This window comes from Oryctolagus cuniculus (assembly GCF_964237555.1).
Source record: "Oryctolagus cuniculus chromosome 17 unlocalized genomic scaffold, mOryCun1.1 SUPER_17_unloc_1, whole genome shotgun sequence".
In the NCBI taxonomy this organism is placed as follows: Eukaryota; Metazoa; Chordata; class Mammalia; order Lagomorpha; family Leporidae; genus Oryctolagus; species Oryctolagus cuniculus.
Window position 1 is genome coordinate 635120 of NW_027208202.1, and position 23534 is coordinate 658653.

The window sequence follows — 23534 nt, forward strand, 5'->3', positions numbered from 1 at the left end:
CACCAATTCATGACCTGGCTGCTCCACTTCCAATCCAGCTCCCTACTAATGGCTTGGGAAAAGCAGCTAAAATAAGTCCAAGTCCTTTCACTCTGCCACCTACATGGGAATGCCAGATAAGGTTCCTGGCTCCTGGCTCCTAGTTTTGACCTAGACTAGCCCTGGTCATTGTGGCCATCTGGGGATAGAACCAGCAGGTGGAAAACCTCTCTCTGTAACTCTTGCTTTCAAATAAATAACAACAGTCTTAAAAAATAAAAATACATAAAAATGCTCACCATAATTCGTCATCAGTGAAATGCAAATTAAAACCTCAATGAGATACCTAGTCACACTCAACAGAATGAAGTATATATATATATATATATATTTTTTTTTTTTGACAGGCAGAGTGGATAGTGAGAGAGAGAGACAGAGAGAAAGGTCTTCCTTTTGCCGTTGGTTCACACTCCAATGGCCGCCGTGGCTGGCGCGCTGCGGCCAGCGCACCGTGCTGATCCGATGGCAGGAGCCAGGAGCCAGGTGCTTTTCCTGGTCTCCCATGGGGTGCAGGGCCCAAGCACCTGGGCCATCCTCCACTGCCCTCCCGGGGCACAGCAGAGAGCTGGCCTGGAAGAGGGGCAGCCGGGACAGAATCCGGCGCCCCAACCGGGACTAGAACCCGGTGTGCCGGCGCCGCTAGGTGGAGGATTAGCCTAGTGAGCCGTGGCACCGGCCGAAGTATATATTTTTAATAATTTATTTTATTAATATAAAAAGAACAGATGCCATGTAGTTAAAAAAATACAATTCTAAGAATATGATCAGTATTTAGGCAGGGCCATAAGCAAAGTGGAAGTTCCCTCTTCCCTTCTGAGAAAAGTACTTAGTTCTTTGATGACCACTTTTTCCACTGGGGTCTCACCCACGGAGATCCTTCATGTAGGACATTTTTTGCCACGGTGTCATGACTTTCTGTGCCTGAAATGCTCTCTCAGACTTTTCAACCTGACCAGAATGCTTTAAGGGCTGATTCTGAGCTTTGACTGCTACTTAAAGCAATTGTCATTCTATGAGTCTGCTGTGTGGACTGCTTCCCATGTTGGAGCATTCTCTCCTTTTTAATTCTATCTATGGTTATTATCAGACCCTTAGTCCTATCTGTATGATCACTTTAACACTTAAGATGGTATTTTTACCTCCCAGCTTAAGGAGATTTGGGGTCTTATAGTGAGTTTTTAAACTGTACTGTTATAAGTAAGTCTATGGACAGTATGAAGAACTATACAGCTTTATAGTTACAAACTTCATACACTTTATAATTACAACTTTAGGAATACGGTGACCCTTCCTACCCACCCCTCTTCCTCCTCCCTCTCCTATTCCTACTGTTATTTTTTACTGAGATCTATTTTCTTTTTTTTTTTTTTCTGGTATTCTTTCTCTTTTTCTTTTCCTTTTCCTTTTTTTTTTTTTTTATAGATTATTTACTTGGAAGGCAGAGTTACAGAGAGGTAGAGGCAGGGAGAGAGATCCAGCTTTCATCTGCTGGTTCACTCCCCAAATGGCCACAATGACCAGGGCTGGACCCATCTGAAGCCAGGAGCTTCTTCTGGGTCTCCCCCATGGGTACAGGGGCCCAAGGACTTGGGCCATCTTCTACTGCTTTCCCAGGCCATAACAGAGACTTGGATTGGAAGTGGAGCAGCCGGCGCCCATATGGGATGCTGGCACTGCAGGCTGTGGCTTTACCGAAGCTGCGCCGGTCCCTGCCATTCTTTTCCAAGGTCACAATCACTGAGCTGGTCAGGCACTAATATAAATTTGTATCCTGCACAGCCAAGGAACAGGATGTCCTAGGCCATCAGATAGCTACAATCAACACAAATTCCACAGCAGGCAGGGGGAGGGGCAGCGTGTGGCCCAACAGGTAAGACTCCACTGGGCACACCCACTTCCCACACTGCAGTTCGAATTCCAGCTTCCTGCTGCTGTGCACCACGGGAGGTGGAGGACTTGGGTCCCTGCCATCCATGTGGGAGACCTGGACTGAGTTCCCGATCCTCCTGGCTTCAGCCTGGCCCAGCCCAGGCTGTTGTGGGCATCTGGACAGTGGAGCAGCAGCTGAGAAATTTCTCTCTCTTTTTCCCTCTCTCTCTTTCTCTCTCCCCCCCTCCTTTCCTCTCCTTTCTTACCTTCCTCCCTGTCCCTCTAAAATATATATATATATAATAATTTTGATTTTTAATTCACAAAGGCTTAGAATCTCAAATGCATAAAAAGAAAAAACACTGCTATTAACCAATAAGAAAAAAAGACAACCCCACATGAAAAGATTATTGTGGACAGCTCAGGTGGGCACTCAGAAGTGAAGCCATAGGAACAGCTCTGGAGTAAGTGACCACCTGGGACACCCGCATCCCATATGGGAGTGCCCAGGTGAGAGCCCCAGCTCCCTGCTAATGCATCCTGGGAGGCAGCAGGTGATGGCCCAAGTGCTTGGGCCCCTGCCTCCCATGGGGGATACCTGCATGGAAGATCCTGACTTCAGCCTGGCCCAGATCTGGCTGTTGCAGCCATTTGGGGAGCGAACCAGAGGGTCGGAGCTTCCTTCCTCTCTCTCTGTCACTGGGCCTTTCACATGAATAAGTCTTTTTTAAAAGCGAGAGCGCTACCTGACATTATCTGCAACAATTGTTTCTGTTTTTGTTTTTCATGTGAAGCGTTTAAACAAAGAGGAGAACCAGAGCAAAGGCAGCAAAAGGCTCCACTCAGCAGTGCTGGGGAGGCACGGGGCTGCCAGCCAAGGAGCTCAGGAAGTGTCGGAGGCTGGGAAGGCCAGCCAGCCAGCTCCCACCTGGAGGCTCTGGGAGAGACTCGTGGTCTTGCTACAGGTTGGTTTTGGCCCACAGGCCCCCAGAACCACAAGTCCTATTGTTGAGGCCCTGACTACAGCGATAGAAAACTGAGCCCGTGGAAACACAGGCAGGAGAGCGCCGGGAGGCCCACCTGTCCTGGGCACACATGTGGACAGCACGTGAAAACAGAACGGAGGGGACCCAAGCCAAGCTGCTAACCCTGGTCGCCTGCGGCAGGAGGAGGTGGGGACTGCAAGCGGTGTCAGACTGGAGCTTAACCCCCGCCCCACGTTAAGAAAAGATGTTTGTCCACGCAGCAAGTACCAGACAGGGGGTTACCCTGTAGAGAATGCACGGTACCTCCCTGCCCCAGCAAACTGTCACAGACTCAGGGCCTGCACAACCTTACCCCGAAGCCCCAGGAGCGCCCTCCTCTATGGCAATCCCAGAGGCACCAACAAAGAAAGGGACCCCGGGTCCAGCCCGGCCCCCTGGAACACTTCTGGTGGACTCTGGCCAGCCTTCAGGGAGCTGGCAATCCAGAGCGCTCCTGGGAGCAGCAAGGCTTCTGCAAGACGCCCGCTCCACCTCTGCCCGAATCCAGCCCGCCGGGCATTCACGCTCTCCTTAGGCAGGCACCTGCCACCTGACTTCGGTTTCCCGGAACACGGTTCACTATGGCACTGCACCTCCCGGCTGGCCATGAGGCGACAGGCTGCGTCCCAGGAGTCCGCAAACCCTCCCTCTACGGGGTTCCCAACGCCAGCAGACCTCACAGGCACGCCTGACACAAGTCCCCAGCGTCCCCGAGTCCGGCCAGCCACCTGCAGGAGCGCCAGGTGAGGTCAAAGGCGGGGGAGCTCCCCGAGGATCTCGGAGCCCCGACCGCTGGCGTGGGGAACCCCTTAAACCCACCCCCACCGCTCCAGAGGCCCGGCTCCCACACGTGACCTCCGGAACACAGCGCTGGGACCCCCGCACCGCCGCTCGCCGCACGGAGAGGCCACCGCGCAGCGGCTCCGCGAGCCCGCCCCGCCGGACACTCCCCTGGGTGCCTCGCCGCCACTCCCCTGCGGCCCCAGAGACGCCTGGCCCGGCGCCGGTCCGCGCCCCCCTCACGCGCTGGCCACGCGGGCACGCTCCATCGCCAGAGGAACCACGCGCGTCGCTGTGGCCGGGGCCACGCCGGCCACGCCGCCCGCCGCGGGTCCCAGGGACGCCGGGCGCGCGAGCACCAATGGACGCAGCCGCACAGGTGGCTCCTGACCGGGCGCCCGCGTTGCCTTGAGCGCTGCCAGAAACGCCAGGGGCATGGCGACCCCCGCGGGAGGGGTGCGGGCCGCGCCAAGACCGGGACCGGGCAGAGCCGCCGCGCGGTACCTGCTGCTGGGGGATCGCCCTCCTCCTCAGCCTCCGCCTCAGCTGCCGCCCCGACTGGCCCAGATCTATTTTCAATTGACTTTATACACACAGTTTAACTCTGTGCTAAGTAAAGAGTTTGACAAATAGCATGAAAAATAAACACTGTTCCTAAACAGTCGAGATAAGGGCTGTTCAAGTCACTGCTTCTCAAAGTGTCAATTTCACTAGAGAGCGCCTTTCAGGTTCTCTATTAGTTATCACAGTTCAGGGAGAACATAGAGTATTTGTCCCTTTGGGACTGGCTTATTTCACTAAGTTTGATGTTTTCCAGACTCATCCATTTTGTTGTGAATGACTGGATTTCACTTTTTTTACTGTTGTGTAGTATCCATGGCATATATATTCCATAATTTCTTTATCCAGTCTTCAGTTGATGGGCATTTGGGTTGTTTCCATGTCTTAGCTATTGAACTGCAATAAACATGGGGGTGCAGATAACTTTTTCATATGCTGATTTCATTTCTCTTTGGTGAATTCTCAGGAGTGGGATGGCTTTGACTTATGATAGGACTATTTAAATTCTGAGAATTCTCCATACTGTCTTGCATGCCCACCAACAGTGGATTAGGGTGCCTTTTCCCCACATCCTTGCCAGCATTTGAAGTTTGATGATTTTTGTGTGAAAGTCATTCTAAGTGGAGTGAGGTAAACCTCATTGTGGTTTTGATTTGCATTTCTTCGAGGGCTAGTAATCCTGAGCATTTTTTCATGTGCTTGTTGGCTATTTGTGTTTCCTCTTTTGAAAAATCTCTGTTTAGTCCCTTGCTCATTTCTTAAATGGGTTGTCTGTTTTGATGTTGTGGAGTTTCTTGATCTCTTTAGATATTCTGCTTATTAATCCTTTATCAGTTGCATGGCTTGCAAATAATTTCTCTCATTCTGTTGGTTGCCTCTTCACTTTGCTGATTGTTTTGCAGTGCAGGGGCTTCTCAATTGGATGTAATCCCATTTGCCAATTTTAGCTTGGGTTGCCTATGCCTCTGAGATCTTTTCCATGAACTCTTTGCCTGTGCTAAGTCTTGCAGGGTTTCCCCAATGTTGTCAAATAATTTGATGGTATTAGGTCTCAGATTTAGGTATTTAACCAATTTTGAGTGGATTTTTGCATAAGGTGTAAGGTAGGGGTCTTGCTTCATACTTCTGAATGTGGAAATTCAGTTTTCCCAGCACCATTTGTTGATGACACTGTCCTTCCTCCAAGGATTGATTTTATCTCCTTTGTCAAAGATAAGTTGGTTGTAGATGTTTGGATTGATTTGTGGCACTTCTGTTCCACTGGTCTGTGCATATGATTTTGTACAAATATCAGGCTGTTTTGAACATAACTGCCCTGTAATATGTCTTGAAATCTGTGTTGTGATGCCTCTGGCTTTGTTTTTGTTGTATAAGATTGCTTTAGTATTCGGGGCCTCCTGTGTTTCCACATGAATGTCAGCATCATTTTTAAATGATTGATTTATTTATTTGAAAGAATGACAGGCAGAGGCAGAGGCAGAGAGAGAGAGAGAGAGAGAGAGAGAGAGAGAGTGTGTTCCTCCATCCACTGTCACATTCCCCAGATGGCTGCAATGGCCGGAGCCATGCCGATCCAAAGCCAGGACCCAGGAGCCACCTCCAAGTCTCCTATTTGGGTTCAGGGGCCCAAGAGCCAGGGCCATCCTCCACTGCTTTCCCAGGCCACAGCATAGAGCTGGACCAGAAGTGGAGCAGCCAGGACCCAAACCTGAGCCCACATGGTGCACCACAGCACCAGCCCTAGCATCATTTTTTCTTTATCTGAGAAGAATTTTCTTTGTATTTTGATTGATATCCTGTCGAACCTGTAAATTCCTTTCAGAAGTATCGACGTGTTGATGATATTGATTCTTCCAATCCAGGAACACGGAAGATTTGTCCATTTTTTGTATATTCTTCTATTTTACTCTTTCATGTTTTGTAATTCTCATCATAGAGATCTTTGACATTCATGGGGCACACTGGTTTTACATTTTCTTTATTTCTAAAGACTCATAATTGGCCAATCACTTTAAAATTCCCAATCACTAGATTAAGACATTGTTATCTTAGGTTTCAGACCACCAGCTGATAACTGGGTAAAGAAAATGTGACACACACACACACACACATACACACACACAATATGGAATACTACTCAGCAAAAAAAAGAATGAAATTCTGTCTTAGCAGCAAAATGGTTGCAATTGGAAATCATTATGCTTAGTGAAATAAGCCAGTCCAAAAAATACACATATCATATATTTTCTGATATGTGTCAATTAACATAGAATACCAAAAATGTACAGAAATAAAACTGACATCTTAGTACATAATTATTATTTTTATCCCTTTTTTATACTCCTGTGGAACTTTAGTCTTTCTACTTTTCACTTGTTGAATAGTAAAGTCAGTAGTGAATTAAACCTGTGATTAAAGAGTGAAATTAAATTTTGTCTTTGAAAAAATTAAAGCAAACAAAGAAGGAAGTGAATGGATGGAGGAAGGGGGAAGGGAAATATGGTTATCACCAGATTTGTAGCTATGAAATACATGAAGGATCGCTTTATACTAATAAAATTTTCAAAATATTATTGAATTAAACTGCTTAGCATTTCCGTGACTTAAGAGACTGCAAATTTTCTGTATTTTTAAAGGTGTTTAAAAACTATTTATCTATATCCATTACATCTCTTTGTGATCCTATTTCTGCTTCTACTGAAATTTTCATTGATAAACACAATTATCAAAATACAATGTGTGTTGAAATTACACATTTGTCTATTTTTCATATTATAGTTGAATTTGTTACTACTACCTGAGTAAATTGTCAATAAACTAATTTATGTCAGTCTTTGCACAGAGGCTTCAGGCTACCTTAGTTTTCTTTATCAGTTTTAGACCATCAGTTCTATAAATTAGGAAGGTGTCCAATCAAATATGTTCATAGTATCTGAGCACAATCTATGGCTGATTTCATCTCCCTCATTAGCAGGAGATTGCATTTTAGCCTTATGGACATTCATGTAAATTGAAATACAATTTCAGTGTAGAAATGTTGGATTTTGTTTGGTCTTCAAAATCATTGAGCTCACTTTTTTAAAAAAATATTCTAATCTAGACCAGTTCCAGCCCTGTGAACCTGTAGTCATGATGACCTAAATTTTTATTGTGAGGTCATCATCAGCTCCAACATTTTATAAGCTGTCCTGGAAACCTTCAGATTCACAGTGCCTCAGAGCCACCTTAGTCAAGGGTAATGATTCTCCACACGTGTGTGTGTGTGTGTGTGTGTGTATACACATATATATATGTGCACACATTATCATTCTCCCTTTCGTGGTGATAAACTTTTGACTCTTTTCTGGTAACTGACATGATATTTTCTTTACTTATTGTTGACTTTTTTCTGTTATTTCTCAAGTTTTGTGTATATCTAATACATATTGCTTCACCCAATTCTCTTGTGTTTGTCTTGCTATTATTGCTCCTACATTGTTGCTTACTGCTATTTCCCATCATCAGAATATAGGTTATATACTCACATGCATATTCCTTTTTAATTTTTATGTTTTATTTTTTTTTTTATTTATTTATTTTTTTTTGACAGGCAGAGTGGACAGTGAGAGAGAGAGACAGAGAGAAAGGTCTTCCTTTGCCGCTGGTTCACCCTCCAATGGCCGCCGCGGCCGGTGCGCTGCGGCCGGCGCACCGCGCTGATCCGATGGCAGGAGCCAGGAGCCAGGTGCTTTTCCTGGTCTCCCATGGGGTGCAGGGCCCAAGCACCTGGGCCATCCTCCACTGCACTCCCTGGCCACAGCAGAGGGCTGGCCTGGAAGAGGGGCAACCGGGACAGAATCCGGCGCCCCGACCGGGACTAGAACCCGGTGTGCCGGCGCCGCTAGGCGGAGGATTAGCCTAGTGAGCCGCGGCGCCGGCCAATTTTTATGTTTTATTAATATAAGAAAATAGATTTCAGGGACTGATGCTGTGGCGCAGTGGGTTAACTTCCTGGCCTGAAGTGCTGGCATCCCATGTGGGTGCTGGTTCGAGACCCAGATGCTCCACTTTCATCTGGCTCTCTGCTATGGCCTGGGAAAGCAGTAGAAGATGGCCCAAGTCCTTGGGCCCCTGCATCCAGATGGGAGACCCAGAGGAAGCTCCTGGCTCCTGGCTTCAGATCGGCACAGCTCTGGCAGTTGTGACTAACTGGGGAGTGAACCGTCAGATGGGAGACCTCTCTCTCTATCTCTATCTCTCTCTCTCTGCCTTTCCTCTCTCTGTGTAACTCTGACTTTCAAATAAATAAATAAATCCTTAAAAAATAGATTTAGTGTATTTCATGGATACGGTTCTAAGAAGACCACCATACTTCACCCTCCCTCCCTTAACTTTCTTTCTTTTCCTTTTTTCTTTAACTTTTGCAATAAAATACTTTCAATATACTGTATAATTACAAGTATAATGCACCACTATCATAAGGTTTAACAAGTAAACAGTAGAAAGATCACTTTTATTTCTATAATATGTATACATCAATGATGTGTAGTATAAGTCAATCCTAGTGCATAGAATTATAGATAACCATGGTAAAGTTTTATTGTGGCTTACTCAATTTCATGAAAACTTAAATTTTCAAAAATCTATGATTTTAATAATTTTCTGGGAGTAAAATAATTTATGAGACTCTTAATCCACAAGGATCTTCATATCTGCTGATCATACTATTATTTAACCTATATATTATTAAATATGCATTATTTTATTTATCATTGTTTTTAATGCACTTGTGTGATCCATTTTTATCATTAGTATCTGATTGTGAATCAAAACTGCTATTATTAATCCCATCCCAGGACTTATTGGGGGGCTTTCTCTTTGTGACATGGACTTGATGGAAATAATCTAATGTGTCTTTGCAATTATTTCATGTCCCCAGATTCTTAGAGTCATCTTGACCCATTCAATATTTCTTAGTTCCCAGAGGTTATATTATTTTAGTTTGGCTGAAATTCTAGAGAATTATAAATTAAACTGCCATGTTGAATGCTCAAAGTGTAGCTGTAAATATGAATATTGTTTTCTATGAAGCTCCGGGTAATTTCCAAGACCTTTGCTTTATTTCCATTCACTTTTCCCCCTTATTTTCCACTTTAAAGGTAATTGAATGAACTATTTTTTAACAAATTCTCTTTTATGTGTTTATCACTTTATTATTACTCCTACAAAATAGCATTTCTACCCTCAGTAACCACAATGTAATTTATATCTAATAAGCAAAAGGTTTTTAAGCTTTACTTTGTATTTGAGTTTATTTTTTATTTATTTATTTTTTTACAGGCAGAGACAGTGAGAGAGAGAGAGAGGGAGAGACAGAAAGAAAGGTCTTCCTTTTTCCTTTGGTTCAACCCCCAAGTAGCCGCTAAGGCCAGTCCACTGTGCCGATCCGAAGCCAGGAGCCAGGTGCTTCCTCCTGGTCTCCCATGCGGGTGCAGGGCCCAAGGACCTGGGCCATCCTCCACTGCACTCCCGGGCCACAGAAGAGAGTTGGACTGGAAGAGGAACAACCAGGGCAGAATCCAGTGCCCCAACCAGGACTAGAACGCGGGGTGCTGGCGCTGCAGGTGGAGGATTAGTTTAGTGAGCTGTGGCGCTGGCCCTGTATTTGAGTTTCTGAATATTTCCCAATTATATCATCAAATCATAGTGCATACCAGTGCTAGCACCCTGAGCATGTGACCATGTTTGTTAGCTTTTTCATTGTGCTGTCAATTCACTCCAAATTCTGGAACAAGCAATTTCTATCTTCAAAACTTCTCAGAGACATCTAGGCCAGAGTACTCTTTGTTTCAAGGATGCTTTTCACCCTTTTTGGATTTTTTATGGGATTACTTTCCTATTGATGTTGAAATTTAATAGTGCTCATGTTGTTCCTTTAAGATCACTCTGGAAAGGTCAAGACCTGTTCTGGATTTTAGTTCCTGCAATTTTTTATATGATTTTGATCATATTTCTAGGCATTCATTGTTTCTGCCAAAATACTTTAATCACTCATGGTTATCACAACATCATTTTATTATAAAAATTACACCCATCCATTTTTGTCTTTGAATTCAAAGATATTACCTACATATAATTTCTATAATGTCATTTTCTTAGTGTATCTTGATCTAGCATCAAGAGCACATAGACAGCTGCATTGGCTTTCTCATTGTAAGATTATTAGCCCTCTGAAAAATGTCTAAGTTGTCTTGGAATCTTTCATGTACACAGTATTTCTGAATGGTTTATCACCAAACTATTTGTTCATGCTATGAGAATCACACATTTTTAAACTATTTTGTGGTTTTAGGGAACTCCAAATTTATCACTAGTACTGAGATTTTTGGTAGCATCAGTCAACACAAGAGAATACCGCAGATATTATCCTGGTAACTGCCCTGATGTTTACTTGATTTAACTTTAGCTTTTTGTAATTATCTAATTATTATTTAATTGTAACGGAACCTTGTGTAACGAATTGCTTTTATTGGCTCTTACTCTACCATTGCTCCTGTACTACTTACAGTAATTAGCATTTAATTGTAACAGCTGTATTCTTTTTTTTATTGGCACCTTTTGCTTAATTAACCACGAATGCAGACCAGGGGCCCCAGCCCCAGCCCCAGCTGGGCTGACAGCAGCCAGGCACAAAGAGGGAGGGGAGTGGCCAGGGGCTGTCTGTTCCCATTGTAGACAACGTTATTAAAAAGTAAACTTTAGAATAACACCTTTTCATTCATCTTGGGAGGGAGGAGTGGAAGGGGTATTATTTCGATAGGTCCATTTCTTAAAAAAAGGAAAGAACAGGGAACCACAGGACACACGGATGTGATGTGCATATACACACATTTGGAAAGACCGTATGTACAGCTGACTTAGGTCTCAGAGATGGAGGGGGGCATGGGCATGAGAGGGGCATGCAGACAACTGCTGGAGACGTGCGCCCACTGCCGGATCCTGCTGCCCCTCTCCAGCGAGACCACACACCCACCCACCCAGCACCAACAAAGCTTCATTTCTCTCTGACCCTAAAACTCTTGTCACCAAGGAGGCAGAAGCCCCCACCTCCACCCTGGAGCTGGTGCCCCAGGTGGGCTGGGCTGGGCAGGGCTCTCTGCCATCCATGCCAGCTCAGGGTACATCACCCCTTCTGCAGGGGTCCCCCACCCATGCCAGACTCTGGCCCACCAGCCTGCTGAGGGCACAGAAGCAGTCAACACTCCTGCAGCTAAGAGGAGGGGCAGACGGGACCCACAGGTTCCCAGTGTCCGCTGCCCCCGGCAGGTGTCCAGCATGGGCTGCCCTGCCTCAGCCTGCAGCAGGCACAGTCACAGTCCCCCTGGCAGCAGGGGTCTTGGTCTCTTACTTCAAAGGGGTCCAGAGAAGAAAACTCCAGCTGAGGATGGAGGCTGCCCCCCTGCTTGTCTGTCTGGCTTAGAAAAACTTCTCCAGAGAAGAAACCTGGGAGGAGACAGGCTCAGAGACAAGACTCGCTTTTGTCTTGTTTTGTTTTGTTTTGTTTGCAAGGTGTGTGTGGTTGTCTCGTGTGTGTCTGTGTGTGTCTGCTGTGTCAGGCGGGAGTTCTTGGTGGTACTTCCAGAAGCCTTGTGGACACAGTTCCCCGGGGTGGGGTCTACAAGGCCCAGGTGAGCATGAGGAGGGGGAGCGCGATCAAGGCAGCTGACGGCCTGGCTCAGCTGAGGCCTGAGTTGGGTTTGATCACCTTGCTGCTTCCTGGGATGATGTCTGTCATCAGCTCCGTGAAGCACAGGCTCAACTGTGGAGCTGTTGGCCTTCACCCCTGCTCCTGGACAGAAGGGCAGGTGGTCATGGCACTTGTGCCCAGGCCAGTGCTGTCACCCAGGTCATCCGGCAGAGAAGGCATCTTCTCCACCCGAGGGCCTACGTGGCCAGGAAAGAGGGGCCCTTTGGGGACACGCTCACATCTGTGCCATTGCTGAAGGCCTGGATGGCGTTCCAGAGGTGCAGGTTCTCAGTGAAGTCCCTCAGGAACCTCTCACAGTCCTCCTCCGTGTTTCCCCGCTGCGGCAGCTGCACCACACCAGTGGGGCTGGAGTCCATGTAGTGGGGTGTCATGTCTTAGCCAACCATGCCCGCGTAGGAGCCCAGATACATTTGGTAACTGTCCCCTGGGCAGCAGGTGAGTGTCCGGTAGGAGTCTCGACAGTTGGCGTGGAAGTTGGCCAGCCTGGACTGGCACAGGTGGTCAGTGCAGCTCAAGGCACACAGGTCCAGGCAGGTAGGTGCTCCTTGTCCTCGTAGGAGCAGCTGGGCAGGATGGTCTGGCGGCAGCACTCACACACGCCTGGTCTCGGCAGGAGCAGAGGAGCATGTGGTAGGTGTACTTGCTGGGCACGCGGTTGAAGAACAGGCACAGGGCCTTGTGGCACTGGCAACAGCTGCAGAGCTCCGTGTGCGAGCTCCCGGGTTGAGGATGGAGATGTAGGAAGAGTGCAGCTTCTTGCTGTTTCCATTCATGTTGCTGGCCTGGTTGCTCTTGGTGCTGACCGCCGGGTCTGCCCCTGTCTCTGAGAAGAGGAGGCAAGCCTGAAGACGTCGGAGAGGTGGGAGGTGACCGGCTTGCAGGGAGAGGCCTCATAAAACTCTTCCCCCTTGGTCATCCCCGGGTGGAGGCTCAGGTAGATCTGCAGGCACTGCAGCTCCTTCATGCCCCACTTGCAGGGGCCGTCGCACAGTGGGCTCTCCTGCAGCGCCTCCGGGGCCGCCTGGCACTCCTTGTGGGCCAGCCCGGGGTTTGCAGTCGCGGCCCACCAGGCACTGCCACAGTGTGCGGTAGCCAGAGCTGCAGTCGGATTCCGCACAGCTCAATCTCCAGGACACAGTCACCGGGGCACCAGTGGTGCAGCTCGGGCCCTGCAGGGAGGAAGGGCTGGCCGAAGAGGGGAGGGTCTTGGCTAAGAAAAGGCAGAAGGCCTTTGCCAAGATCACATTAAATAAATCCCACAGGTTTTTTTTTTTTTTTTTTTTTGCTTTCTCCCTGGTGCCTGGGCTGGAAACTCACCTACTCCCCCCCCACCCATCCTGCTGGGGTGCAAACCCACCCACCGGAGCCTCCACACCCTCCTCCTCCTCCTCTCCGCGGAGGGCAGATGCCTTCATTTTGTTCTATTTTGTTTTAATTTACTGTTATCACTTGTGTGAATCATCAGTATCCTAGGGACAGCCAATTACAACAATATGATATCATCAACAAAATGACAATTTCTATTTTGTTAACAATTTTAAGTACCCAGTTTTTAAAATTTTGTCCAGTATATTCATTTTCACATTCCAGGTGGTATATTTTTAAATCTTTCTTTAGTTCTGATAACCCACAAATTATCATATTGTTATGAACTCAGTAGTGTAGTGCTGCTTACAAGTATGCTTCCTTCAAGATTTATTGGATATTCTGCAAAATTTTACTTTATGTTTCATTCATTTCTGTTTTCCCTTGAATTTTGATGCAAATGTAGTGAGGTTTTTCACCAAGTGGTCCTCATAACTGGTTGGCAGTTTCTCAATTCTTCCACCTATAAATTCAGTTTTTACTTACAATAAACAACATATATTAACAAATGCAGCCCTTTTGTATTTTTAGGTTTATCTTTGAATTTATTTCCAACAGATGTGTACATCATCTATATTCTGTCAGCCACTCCTCCCACTGTGCACCTCAGGACATCTTGCTCAATTTTAATTGTGAGACCACTGACACTCCCTCCTAGCCACTGAATTACACACATTTCTCAGAACCAGCATAGCCTAATGGAACAATGTTCTCATTACTGGCTATATATGTTTTGTCTATTCCTCAGTTCTACATAACAGTGCCTTCCATTATCACATTTTAAAGAGTATCTCTAGGAGCTAGTGTTTTGGCATAGCAAGTAAAGCTGCAAACTGCAGCACTGGCATCCCACATGGGCACCAGTTCATCACCCAAGTGCTCCACTACTGATACAGCTTCCTGCAATTGGCCTGGGAAAGCAGCAGATGATGTCCCAGCTCTCTGGGCCCTGCCACCCATGTGAGAGACTTGGAAGAAACTCCTTGCTTTGGTTGGGGCCAGTGCTGGCCATTGTGTCCATCTAGGGGGTGAATAGCAGATATAAATTCTCTCTCTCTCCTTCTCCCTCTGTAACTCCTTCAAAATAAATAACTAAATCTTGAAAAATAAAGAGTATCTCTAGATATAAATACTTTTCCTTGAAAAATTTCCTACTTTTTGCCATGATATTTATTTTAAATACATATGGGGGCCAGCATTATGGGACAATGGGTTAAAGCACCGGCCTGCAGCACTGGCGTCCCATATGGGTGCTGGTTCAAGTTCCAGCTGCTCCACTTCCGATGCAGCTCTCTGCTATGGCCTGGGAAAGTAGTAGAAGATGGCCTATGTCTTTGGGCCCTTGCACTCATGTGGGAGACCCGGATGAAGTGCCTGGCTTCAGATTAGCACAGCTCTGGCTGTGGCGGTCATTTGGGAAGTGAACCAGTGGATGGAAGACTTCACTCTCTCTGGATCTACCTCTCTCTGTTAACTCTTTCAAATAAATAAAATAAATCTTAAAAAAATACATATGCCCTTTTCTTTTTTGTAATTGTAAAATAATATTTTTTACCAAGTTCCGGTTTTTATATCTGCTTTTCATATTATTATTGTCCCTATCAATAATAAAGTCTTTTATGGAAATGCAATATCATTTTTGAGCACTGCATATCTTTTGTGTATTTGTTCATCTCTGAATTTACTGCTAGCACTTGGATATATAATCATTCATGATGTTTCAGATAAATGATTGTCCTTCCTTAAATTATCTTCATTAAGTTTTTAATTATTCATTTTAATGCAATCCTAGTACTTACAAACTTAGTCCATCTTTCATTGTGGGATGAACAAACCAAAAATTTTGCTAAGGTTTCTTGGTTGCTTCCATATGTACCCCCCATGAGAACTGCCTTTTACCAATATAGTAAATCTATCTTTTTTTAAAAGATTTATTTATTTATTTGAAAGTCAGAGTTACACAGAGAGTTGAGAGGCAGAAAGAGAAAGAGAGAAGGGGAGAGAGAGAGAGAGGTCTTCCATCGCTGGTTCATTCCCTAGATGGCTGCAACAGCTAGAGCTGCACCAATCCGAAACCAGGAACCAGGAGCTTCTTCCCAGTCTCTCATGTGGGTGCAGGGGCCCAAGGACTTGGGGCATCTTCTACTGTTTTCCCAGGTCATAGCAGAGAGCTGGATTGGAAATGGAGCAGCTGGAACTTGAACCGGCACCCATATTGGATGCCAGTGCTGCAGGCTGGGTCTTGAACTGGTGCCCATATGGGGGGGCCAGTGCTTCAGGCCAGGGTGTTAACCCACTGCACCACAGCACCAGCCCTATGCTAAATCTATCTTTTGAGTTGATATAGATTTTGACTTTTCTGGTGGTCTAGAGGACTGTAAATAACTCTATGGTTACTGATATTTTATAAAGTATAGATTTAGATGCTCATGTATTTCATTAGTGATTTTAATAGTAAATGACATAAATTTTCCTTGATTTTCCTAAATTTATTATTTTCTCAAATTTAAAGTGACTGTTAGACCTTTAAGTTCACCAAATTACCTCATATCTGCCACCATATTGTTGCTCTTTTTTTCTTTTTATTTTTTTTTTTTTTGACAGGCAGAGTGGACAGTGAGAGAGAGAGACAAAGAGAAAGGTCTTCCTTTTCCATTGGTTCACCCACCAAATGGCCGCTATGGCCATGAAATGCACCGATCCAAGACAGAAGCCAGGTGCTTCCTCCTGGTCTCCCATGCGGGTGCAGGGCCCAAGCACTTGGGCCATCCTCCACTGCACTCCCGGGCCACAGCAGATAGCTGGCCTGGAAGAGGGGCAACCAGGACAGAATCCAGTGCCCCAACTGAGACTAGAACCTGTGGTGCCGTGCCACAGGCAGAGGGTTAGCCAAGCGAGCAGTGGTGCTGGTCACCATATTTTTGCTCTTTAACATAGTGTTTTGTGCTACTTCTGGTAATCAGTGTATAACTTATATGGTTACGTGCATACTATTATTTTGTTTAGATATTCTTTTACTAGAGAATATCAATTTTATCCTTCACTTAGCCTATCTATCAGAGAACCTCAAATCATCCTGCTTGTAGGTTTCATTGTGACGACATATCAATGAAAATTCTCTAAGTTTTATTGAAATATTCACATACCCTTTTCCAGAATTATCTCATGCTGCTTTACGCATTCTCCATTTCCAGGTGATATTTGTTCAGTATGAAGATAAGAGAAAAATAAATGAATACTTTTATATAAATATTTGGTAACTTTCCCATTAACTATACACTATTAAGAATACAAATATATATTGAGAATCCATGCTATGTAAGATATTGTAGGCTCTGAGGATAGACAAAATTACTGTTCTTATTCAGGTTAGAGTCTAGTGGAGAAGAAATGAAAGTAAAATTACAATTCTAAATTTAGGTAGTTTATCAAGATAACAGAGTTTAATGAGAGAAAGAATTAGAATTAGAATTAGAATTAGAATTAGAGAATTAGGCCAGCGCCACAGCTCACTTGGCTAATCTTCCGCCTATAGTGCCGGGACACCAGGTTCTAGTCCCGGTTGGGGCGCCGGATTCTGTCTCAGTTGCTCCTCTTCCAGGCCAGCTCTCTGCTGTGGCCTGGGAGGGCAGTGGAGGGTGGCCCAAGTGTTTGGGCCCTGCACCTGCATGGGAGACCAGGAGGAAGCACCTGGCTTCTGGCTTCAGATCAGCGTAGCGCACCGGCCATAGCTACCATTTGAGGGGTGAACCAACGGAAAGGAAGACCTTTCTCTCTGTCTTTCTCTCTCACTATCTAACTCTGCCTGTCAAAAAAAAAAAAAAGAATTAGAGAATTAATTAGAATTGAATCAGAGGCCAGCGCCACGGCTCACTAGGCTAATCCTCCACCTTGTGGCGCCGGCACGCCAGGTTCTAGTCCTAGTCAGGGCACTGGATTCTGTCCCGGTTGCCCCTCTTCTAGGCCAGCTCTCTGCTGTGGCCCGGGAGTACAGTGGAGGATGGCCCAAGTACTTGGGCCCTGCACCCCATGGGAGACCAGGATAAGTACCTAGCTCCTGCCATTGGATCACTGCAGTGCGCCAGCCACAGTGCGCGGGCCATGGCGGCCATTGGAGGGTGAACCAATGGCAAAGGAAGACCTTTCTGTCTCTCTCACTGTCCACTCTGCCTGTCAAAAAAAAAAAAAAAAGGAATTGAATTAGAGAATTCAGTCTACACCAGACCCAGAAGATTTTCCTAAAGGTAGGATAAGTAGACTGAAAAATAAAGGATAGGCACAAAGCAGTTAAGAAAAGGGAGAAGAGTATCCTAGCCAATCTGTAACAGTGCTGAAGCTCAAGTGCAGTTTGCTTGTTGTCAAGATTAAGTAAGGGCTGTTAATCTTCCTACATGAAACAATAAAAAATAAACTGCATTATACACATTGTTCATAATAATGGGCCTCAAGAAACAAAGACAATACCTGAAAGCCAGAAAAGAAATGAAGTAGGCCTCACACACTCCACAGCTCCTTCTAGAGAGAGATTCTAGAGCACAGGGGAAGGAGCTGAAGCAGTGTCTCCCTGACTCCCTGAGCAGATGTGATGAAGCCAGGCATCTGGGAACACAAAGGCAATCCCATATCACAGGGCAGAATACGGGGGAGGAAAAGGCAGGAATGAGGAAGAACCAGGAACTGCGGAGGGCCATCTTTGAATTCTAAGCCAAGTCATTTACAGTGCACGCCCATCAGAAAACACCCAAATACTGTGGATGGGATGTTACAGGAAATTGTGCCTGGTGCCCATGGAGTGCTGCACTTAATCATCCATTGCTATGAGCCAGAATGAAAACTCCTTAGTCATGGGACAGTGAAAAGAACAATAATAAAAGTTTTTGCCTTAGGAGTAGGAGATTACTCATGGGCTAAGCATGGTTATGATCCACATAACAAATAAGACAAGACTGGAAAAGATGAACCTGTTTATAAGGAACTGAACTGCATCAAAAATCAGTCTGGAAACAGGTAATTGGAAGCATGAAATTTTTTTAATAACCTACAGTTGTAAATATATACATTTTAATAACCTACAGTTGCAAATATATAAATCACAGTGCCAGTGATTGTCACTATACTAGATGGAAATTAACATAAATTACACATCATAAAAAATATGTTCATCTTGGAGAGAGTGCTGATCTATGATAAAACTTCAAGTGATTAATATAAGCCCCCAAAATGGAGAGGACAAATATCTGAAGGAAAATAGCAATTTTTTTTCTAAATTTAATGAATTATAATCTTACACTGGCAGGAAGGGTGTAACACGACAAGGAGAAAATATTGTATTTTTATTATATATAATGTGCTATGATGTTACTTCTAGGTAGAATACTATAAGTTGAAATCTATGTTAATATCGGTAAAGCAGCTACTAAGGTATCAAAACAAAAGATTTTAATTAATAATTCCTCCTAAAATAGAAATATAACTAAACCATAAAATAGTAATTGGGGTTGCCAGTGTGGCTCAGGGGCTCCTATCTAGTTAGGGGTGCAACCTTAACCTGCAGCACTGGCATCCCATTTGGTCATCAGTTCAAGTCCCAGCTGCTCTACTTCTGATCCAGCTCCCTGCTGATGGCCTGGGAAATCAGTAGAAGATGGCCCAAGTGCTTGGGCTCCTGCCCCTGTGTGGGAGACCCAGAAGAAGTTCCTGGCTCCTGGTCTCGGATCAGCTGAGTTCTGGCTGTTGTGAGCATTTGGGGAGTGAACCAGCATGTGGAAGCCCTCTCTGTATCTACCTGACCCTGTAACTGTCTTTCACATAAATAAAAATAAATAAAATAGCAATCTAAAATAAAGCAGAATGATGTAACAAAATATGGAATTAAAAGAAAGCAATATTATGACAGATAAGTTGAATTACATAAACAATCATTTTAAAAGGAAGTGGTCTAAAATCTCAATTAAAAGTCAAATGATTAGACAGTACAGAGAAATTAAGATGAATTATATAGTCTCTATCAGATATATACATTAAATGTAAAAATACAAATTCACTTAAAATGGAAAATATTTGCCACACTAACATTTGACAAATCAAAACTGAGGAATATGAGCTTTTGCAAGGTGTATTTAATAACCAAAACTACCATGAGGAATAAAAATGTCATTTCATATTTACAAGCAGTTCAATTAATCAAGACAATGCAATAGTCCTAAAATTTTTACATCCAATAGAGTTTAAAAATGCATCTTGTAAAATAAGATAGAGTATTTAAAAAGAAAAAAATTGCAAGTATCATCTGTTATCCCAGTACATTTTATTCAGCAAATAACAGAATGAGTCGGAAGAAAATATCCAACAACATACAGGTGAAACCACCACTCTCAAGTATCCGTAGAAGATTTACCAAAGTAGATGTAGGCCATAAAACAAATATTAATTACAGGATAATATCAAAATGATAGTATACAAATTATATTCTATGACCACAAACCAAATCCAAAAGAACTGTCACACTGAAGTATCAGGAAAACACTGAAGTTCATAGCAACTCAGTAGGACACATTTCTGTAAAACTGAGTCCAAGACTTAATGAAGACATTAGAAGGTATAAATGCTGAATGAAAATACAACATTAGAGCATCTGTGCAATGTATCTTTAGAGACACTAAAGAAAAAAATAGCAGTAAATGTCTGTAAGGTATTTTCAGAAGTTCGTTACAAAAACACACCTTTGGGCTGGCGCTGTGGCATAGCGGGTAAAGCCGCAGCCTGCAGTGCCAGCATCCCATATGGGTGTCAGTTCAAGTCCCTGCTGCTCCACTTCCCATCCAGCTCTCTGCTGTGCCCAGGTGCTTGGGCCCCGCACCCATGTGGGAGACTCCGAAGAAGCTCCTGGCTTCTCGATTCTGATCGGCACAGCTCCGGCTGTTGCAGCCAATTAGGGAGTGAACCAGCGGTTAGAAGACCTCTCTCTCTCCCTCTCTGCCTCTCCTTCTCTCTCCGTGTAACTCTTTCACATAAGTAAATAAATCTTTAAAAAAACACATTGAAGAGAGAACTGAATTTTCTTTGAAATTTTTGAAGCCCCCTCATATAAGAATTGTTTCAAATCAATTACCTTGATTTCCACCTAAGGAAACTAGAAAAAGAGCAAATTAAACCCCAAACAACAGGTAGAACACGAAGATAAATGTCTGCTGTGGTCTGATCAGAGCACTAAATGCTGACAGGTGGTCAAGAGGGACTGAGTTATCATGGGGTGAGGCTGTGAGGTGGCCAGGTGTGTTCAGCAACCTCACAAACAGATCCAGTGTGCGTATTTTCATTTATCCACTTGAAGATTCTGGGAATGTCCAGACGCCAGACACCAGACCCCTGATGCACCCCAACTTGCCAGGCCCATCATCTGAGAACCCACTTCCGCATCCGCTGTGAGCCCATTTCTGTGGTTTATAAACTACCAGGGCTGTGATAGCTCCACAGACAGTCCAAATAAACTGCAGTCTCAATGATAAATTCAAGGATGTGGTCCTGCAAGTAGCACCCCCAGCACAGAGAACAAGATCAGCCCCGCGGGGAGTGCAGCCCGGCCCTGGGTGGCTCCCGCGCCTATGGGTGAAGTTGCCCCCTAGTGGTCGTGTCTCACGGGCTTGTGCGCTGCAGAGTATAAAACGGAGACAGGAAATTGGGGGTGCCCTTGAGCCTCTGCATCACTTGTCCTATGGCAGGAGAATGAACCGCTTGAGATGCCCACACAGCTACTCCTTACGACCTGTACAGTGCTGGCTTTGAGGCCTCTGCCCCAGGGTCATCCCCTGGCTGCTGAGAATTCACCTCAGACACAGGCAAGGATGCCCCACAGCACAGCACCGTGCAGCACACAGTCAGCGAGCATGGCATCGCCATGAAGAATCTGCACCAGTGCCGCTCAGCCACGCAACCCACGCAAACATGCCTGTCTGTCCCATGTCCGCACATGAGCCAGTGCATAGCCAGTTTCATTGTGAGATGTGAAAAAAGTCAATAGAATTTGAAAAAAGTAGGAAAAAAATCAATGTAACAAACCCTGTGTGGAAACTAATAAAGATAATTAATATCTATCCTACCTAGTTAGGTTGATCAGAATGAAACAAAAAGACATATTATTAACAGAGAAAATTACCAATAAGTAAATAAATACTTAAAACAAATTTGAGAGGATACAAAGGTTGTACATAGAGAAGATAATTCAGTAACAGTGACAACACAGAAGCAAGCTGAAGCAATGGACCAGAACACATGCTGATGGCTGGCGCCATGGCTCAATACGCTAATCCTCCACCTGTGGCACTGGCACCCCGGGTTCTAGTCCTGAAACTACAGAGAAAAATGTGAAACCATAAAACTCCTCTTACACAGATGTGCCTAATGAGAATCTTCTTAAAACTTCCACTTGACAAAGGCATTTACAAATTTTATTAATTTTTTTCTGTAAGCTAAAAGCCATGTCTTTAACATGGTATCAAGGACACAAAGTTCTTAAGGATCAGAATTAATTTTTTTATTTATTGAAAGAGAGAGAGGAGACAGAGAAGACAGAAAGATGTATCTCCCATCTGCTAGTTGACCACCCAAATGGCCACAATGGCCAGCACTGCTCCAGGTCAAAACCAGGAATGTGCAATTCCACCCAGGATTCCCACATGGCTGGCAGAAGCCCAACCACATGGACCATCTGCTACCATCCCAGACACATTGCTAGGGAGTTGTAATGGAAGCAGAGAATCTAGGATTCAATCGGGCACTTAGATATGCAATGCCTGCATTGCTGCAGTGGCTTAAGCCAGGAGAACACAACACCAGCTCCAGATTATTTTAATTTTACATCTGGATCATTCAATGATCTTCTACCTATGAAATTCTACAATAGAAAAATATTTATCTTTCAGATTATCCAGATCCAAACATTCATAGCATATTATTAGAGAAATGGGTGTCATATTTCTTAAAATGTCAGTGCCCTGAAAGCCACCCTAGTAATAATGGTATTTATGTACAAGGCCACATTCTGGTAATTTACGTGTAATTTTTATTAAACTACTTTCAATTTAAAAGATCCCTATTGCTGAAGCAAGAACCTAGGCTATATAATTTTAATTCTTCTGGAAAAATCTGTGGGTTTTGTTTGTTTAATTTTATTTATTTATTTGAAAAAGACAGTGAGCAAGAGAAAAGGTCTTCCTTCCACTAGTTCACCCCCCAAATGGCCACTACGGCCAGAGCTACACCTATTCGAAGCCAGGAGCCAGGTGCCTCCTCCTGGTCTCCCATGCGGGTGCAGGGCCCAAGCACTTGTGCCATCCTCCACTACCCTCCAGGGCCACAACAGAGAGCTGGACTGGAAGAGAAACAACCGGGACTAGAACCCAGCACCCATATGGGATGCTGGTGCTTCAGGCAGAGGATTAACCAAGGGAGCCACACGCCAGACCCAAAATCTTTTTTTTTTTTAATTATATTTAAGGTATGCAAGCCTCATGTATTTCATATATACAGATTTTGGAACACATTTTTAAGTCAATTAATACAGTAAGGCTGTCAGTTATTCATGAGGCCATTTCCATGGCTTAAATCTCCAAGCACAAGCCACCTCTCTCCCATTCACAACCTTTTCAGTAACTGTTCTCCATACTTCTCATTTTAAAATAAATGGCAAAAACAGTAGGATGCATGAATACTCCTTAATAATATAAACAATTAGGGAAAGTGGCTTATAACACAAAAGCTCTAAACATGATAGGATATTGAATTTGTATTCTGAGAAAACTGTTAATCACAGGATAATGGGAAGTTTTACTAACAGGATGCTTCAAATGTAAATAACTGCAAAATATTGTTTGTAAAGGTTAGATTTGTCTCTGAAGTTCATTTTAAGGATTCTAATAATGATTATAATGGACAATATAAAAACTGGTTTTTAAGACTTTAAAATAATAATTTGTGAATTAATACAATATATTTTTCTATTCAATAAAAGAGAAACATAGAAAAATTATGGAGGTCCATACAGAAAATGATACAAAGTGATTCCAGTTAAGAATATGCAACATCAAGCACAGGCATTGTGGCACTGCTGGTTAAGCTACCACCTGTGATGCTGGCATCCTCTTTGGAGC

The 23534-nt window shown here is 44.3% G+C and overlaps 1 long non-coding RNA gene and 1 pseudogene across 1 annotated transcript in view; both read right to left on the reverse strand.

Annotated features, from left to right (window-relative positions):
• The window catches only part of LOC103346842 (uncharacterized), a 399916-nt gene that overhangs the window by 11591 nt on the left and 364791 nt on the right, over nucleotides 1-23534 (reverse strand). The window lies entirely within an intron of this gene.
• Nucleotides 4297-13271, reverse strand: LOC138847830 (GDNF family receptor alpha-2 pseudogene; annotated as a pseudogene).